Source organism: Triticum urartu, chromosome 4 (genome assembly GCF_003073215.2).
Source record: "Triticum urartu cultivar G1812 chromosome 4, Tu2.1, whole genome shotgun sequence".
Lineage (NCBI taxonomy): Eukaryota > Viridiplantae > Streptophyta > Magnoliopsida > Poales > Poaceae > Triticum > Triticum urartu.
Window position 1 is genome coordinate 606,884,414 of NC_053025.1, and position 5,210 is coordinate 606,889,623.

The 5,210-nt window shown below is 45.0% G+C and overlaps 1 long non-coding RNA gene across 1 annotated transcript; it reads left to right on the forward strand.

Moving 5' to 3' along the window:
• The first annotated feature begins 1,201 nt into the window (after positions 1–1,201).
• On the forward strand, positions 1,202–4,069 carry LOC125554381. The gene is made up of 3 exons (XR_007304386.1): positions 1,202–1,389; positions 1,651–1,795; positions 3,721–4,069. It is a non-coding gene; the product is annotated as an uncharacterized LOC125554381 (long non-coding RNA).
• The last annotated feature ends 1,141 nt before the right edge of the window (positions 4,070–5,210 follow it).

The following is a 5,210-nucleotide window of genomic DNA, read 5'->3' on the forward strand; positions in this document are numbered from 1 at the left end:
GTACGTTACGCCGCAGCATCCATTTCTCGATTTTCAGTTCTTGTTCTTTGTGCTGGTATCATTAGGCAATGCAACTTGAACTTGAAGTTAGAGCCTTTTCACGTGGCATCCACTTGGACAAGCCATAGACGACAAGTGGGAGGACGTTGGTTTTGTTTGTTTAGATCAGCAGCTAGCAACTATTGTAATTGAAAACTTTGAGCGCTACACGAGGTCTATTGCAACTTGCATACTATTATTTGTTTAGGTTTTGTTTGTACTTTGTACGTAGGTTTTCATTTACAATGCCGGACCCCATCCGATGGACTTTGGCACCATCTCCAGGTTGCCTACTTGTAATCTAGCACGGGGCATCTGCTTTATTAGGATAAGATCGAGGAGGTAAGGTAAGCGGAAAAGACGCTTGTCCTAAAAAGTATCTATGTCTGTTATGTTAGGGCATGTACAATGATACTATCTTAGGAGTAACACGTAGGATAAATGATGAGATGGAGAAGAGAGAACTCATAAGAAATGGCTTGTCTTCTCTTATTTAAAAGAAGACAAGAGATGATCTCTTAACACAATATGTCTCATCATGTTTTAGGAATAGCTAGTTATTAAAGATAAGGCTAAGAAATAATTCATTGCAGACATTTTTTTGTCATTTCTAAATTACATGCAAAACTTAAGATAAAACTATCTTATCAACCGTTGTACATACTCTAACTAGTGGCATCACAGACATGGACCAGTTCACGCATGCAATGTCGGATTGGTTTATTCATTCGAGGCCGTGGGGTGGGGCGATGCGGGGCGCTCGTCCTGGAGTTCGGAGTACCCTCCAAATTTTCTAATAGAAAATTTTCCCGTTGCTCCAAACCAACGAGCCTAAGCTGATTACCTTTGTTAATCATATGTGCTGTTTAATGCTAATCTTTTCTAGGTGACTGTTTAATGCTTATCAGTAATAGGAGAGCATATAGCAAAGAAATAGTTAACGTTTTTGCTTTGAGTTTCAGAACAGATTATTAAAAAATATACGGTGGTTTATAATTGGTTTCTCTGTTCTCAGACATCAAGAGCCGTGAAGCCGACTCAAATTTTAAAATCAAACGGATCATGTGGCCTGTCCTGTGATTAGACTTTCTTAACCAATCAATGGTGCCATCCCAATCTCAGATCTGGTATCGGTCCTTGTTCCCCATAACTTCAACCGAGATAAACTTGTGCAGTATCTTAATCTAAGCTTGGTCTCGGTCCGTCTTCATCTCGCCCGTTAAAGGGTCACCCCGCTTATTCTTATATCGTCTCGCTCCCATTGCATCGTGTTTGCAGGTCTTCTTCTCCGCTTCTCCGAGGCATTCCAGATTGCATCGCGTTTGCAGGTCTTCTTCCCCTCTTCTCCAGGTAAGTGCCTTGACAACTGCTCTGTTTTCAGGAGTGCTGACAAGTCATCGCATTTCAGTTGTATAGTATGTGCAACTATAACAAATCTGCATTCATTGGGCAACATCTGTCTATGATCTCTGTAGGATTAGATCTGATATCATTACTCGTCGTATAAATGTATGCAGTCTGTCCTGCGCTTCCTTGTTACTAGGATTCTTATTTTCAAGTAAAACAAATAAACATACACGCTTTCTCTCACGCAATGGATCTTTGAACCAGAAACAGTAGCATGTGGACCAAAGAACATCAAACAAGCGGCGATGATGACCCAAGTATGCTATCATACGAATTGATAAAACATATTACAAATAATTTCGACAAGGAGCGAATACTTGGGAGTGGTAAATTCGGAACGACTTACAAGGTATGCGTATGACTATGTTTCGCTTTAAGCTGCAATCAATGTCAGCGGTACTGTAACAATACAGATCGAGTGTCTACGGTCTAAACAAAAAAGTTCACAGTTTCATAGACAAATTTGGCAGGTCATATATATTTGGTGACAATTACTAAATTACAAATTTTAGAGTGGTTGGACTTTTTTAGAACCGTTCGTTGATGTCGATCTAACGGCAGACAAATACGAAGTACTGGGTAGTACTTCGATAAAAGTACGCGAAAGTACTAAAACGAGTGGGGCCGATACTCGTGACAAGGTGGGGACGCGTTTTAATCTAGGGGCAGTTTAGTCCTAGGAAAATTTGCACGCGCCGCCCCTCTCGTTGAATGCATAACCGCCGCCATGGTGCTACACATTCCACAATTACTCATCGGCGGCCATCTCCTCCCTCTCCTCCAAGTCCACCGCAGTCATCTCCTCCTTGCCGCTACAACTTCGCTCCACTCAGGCAACCCCCCCACCCCCACCCCCTCTTCCACGGCAGATCGAGCTGATGGCCGGCGGCGAGAACACCGACTTCGTGCAGATCGCCGATGGCGACCAGGTCAAGTTGGCCAGGTTGAGGGAGATCCGTTCTTAGTTTGACAACACAAGGCAGATGAGCTGAACGACAATGGCCACTCTCAAGAATTTGACGAAGAAGGAGAGGGCAAAGCTTTGCCCCCCGCCCGCACAACCGATTCACAAGATCGAGATCCTCCTCTGGGCGATGGAGCAGGCCAATTCGTCCAGCGAGTGGACCAGACGGAGGTGGTGGGCGTTCAGATCCAGGGTAGAGCATTCACTGGATCAGGAACCCACCGTGCACGAGGTGCCGTCGCAGATTGTGCAGCCTCCAACCGAGTCACCGGAGACTCCGAAGCGCAAGATGAGGAGGACAGTGGTCGCGACCTCGCTTCCCCGCCGTTCTCCACGCTTCCCTCGCCGCTCTCCTCGTCTGAACGGCGGCGGTAGCTATGTTTAGAGTAAGCTTCCCCACTCCTCATCTTCCTACTGCTCGTGCTTACATCGTGGTGATACTGATCGTAATAGCTCAGAAAGGGAATGCTAGATGGCATTTTAATCTCAATGAATTGCATGAATATTTGAGTATATGGATTTGGAGGATGGATTATGATGTATGTGAACCCTAGACATCATATGAACCCTAGGAAAAATTAGTAATGTTCTAGTGCTAGACACTGACATATTTCGGTACACACCGGTAGGCACTAAAATATTTGGGAACTGCCCTAGGCAAAATTTGTAATGTTGTAGTGGTGGACACTAAAATATTTCGGTACACACCGGTAGGCACTGAAATATTTCGGTACTGCCCTAGGCAAAATTTGTAATGTTCTAGTGGTAGGCACTGAAATATTTCGGTACACACCGGTAGGCACCGAAATATTTCGTTACTACAATTTCAGTACACACCAATGCACACTGAATTATTTCACTACTGCAGTTTCAGTACACACCGGTACACACTGAAATATTTCGGTACTGCAAATTCTATACAAAGTTGGCATTTTGTCATTTATTTGTGAATTAATCCATGCATCATATGGCCTAACTTTGTACATGAGTTTGGGTCAATTTCATGTCTATTTATTGTTAAAATTATTGTCATGCCATGAACACAAGACAAGTCACTGACCCAAGCTTGCAAAGATGCCATATCAATGTTGCTGATATGAATATGCATGTTTTCACCAAGTCTTGTGTCTGAATTAAAACTGAGCATTTTTTCTTGATGGTATCCATGGATCTATAACTCCTAAGAATTTGCTCAGGTTGGATGTTTTGTTCTCCATCATTTGTACTAGCATTCCGTGCGATTAGATGCCATGACAAGACCCCTGGCATATTTATTTTCTTGCCTCCATCATCCCATGTGTGTTTTGCAGGAAAAAACCTGGAGTTCACCAGGCTGGCTGAAGTTGTGAGGCTGGGAGGCTGATGGTGCTGCTACTGGCTGATCCTTCTTCTTTCAGCTTTTGTTCGTCCTTTCTCAAGCCATTGGACCAGGGCTAGTTCCCTATGTGCTGTTAATGTATTAAGTAGTTCCTTCGAATTTGTAGTATTAGTTAGTTTGAATGTGGAAGTACCTTAATTTTTAGGAACGAAATGTTGCTATGTATGACCAAGGGTTTGATACCTTAATCTTTGGATAATTAGTTATGTGAACTGTTGGATGTGGCGCACAACGAAACGCCTCTACCATTGATACTAGTTAAACATTTCGGTCCAATTAGAGACCAGCCACTACCATATAGAACAGTTAGCATTTCATACTACAACCTGGCACGTAGAAAACATCAAGCAGTGGAATAATCCCAGCGAGTAGACCATTAATTACCGAAAACATCACAACATGTCAGAAGTGTTTTAAGCATTTTATCGTTGCAAAAACCTTAGAAAATCCATACAGAAAAACCGCTTTATTTTAAGCGGTTGTGTGGATGACAAGGGGACCCACTTGTGAGACCGATAGCAATTGATGGCAAACCGCCTCCGCCTGCACGACCGCCACGTCCCCACGTGGAATGGGGACGGCCGGGTGGGTGTGTCAAGTCAAATCGGCACCCGCGGCGCCTCGGTAACTCCAAGAGGCAGGAGCAGTGCATTTCTTCCCCAAATCGGGTAGAAAACCCTCGTCCTCTCCCGAACCGCCCCACCCTCTCTTCCTTCCTCACCACCTCACCACCCTCTCCTCCTTCCTCACCACACTCCTCCCTTCCTACGCCTCCCTCCTCCTGTCTTCGACCGACGATGAAACGCGGGCGTGAAGATGCGGCGGACGAGCCGGAGGCAACCATTGGAGCAGAGCAGTCTGCTGCCGTCGCTGCAGCCGTGGGTGGAGCGGCTGAGTCCGCCGTAGCGGCGAAAGCTGGCGGTGCAGCGACCGATGTGCCTGCTCCCGCTGCCATCGCAGCCGTCGAGGCACCCGTCGGCGAGCACAAGGTCGGGGAAGATCTGGAGGAGGAGGAGATGAGAAGGCTTAAGCGCCAGGTGCATGACGAAATCGATGAGCTCTACAAGGAGAACGCCATAAAGGAGTTTGACCTAGATTGTAGGAAGGGCAGCGACTTCGAGGAGGATGCCATCGACGAGCTATCTGAGGTATTACTCTGTTTTTTGCTCTGTTTTTTTCATGACATTGGGGTTTTTCTTATTAACTAGATGAGCATCAATTTCACTTGGGCGTGCTAGTTGTACGTATGTAGGATTGTAGGGATCTAGCATAGATCTTCATGTTGGATCTGGATTTTTAAATCTGATTCCAGCAGATACTCTGGTTTTTTTCATGGCATTGAGGTTTTTCTTGTTAACTAGATGAGCATCAAATTCATTTGGGCGTGCTAGTTGTACGTATGTAGGATTGTAGTGATCTAGC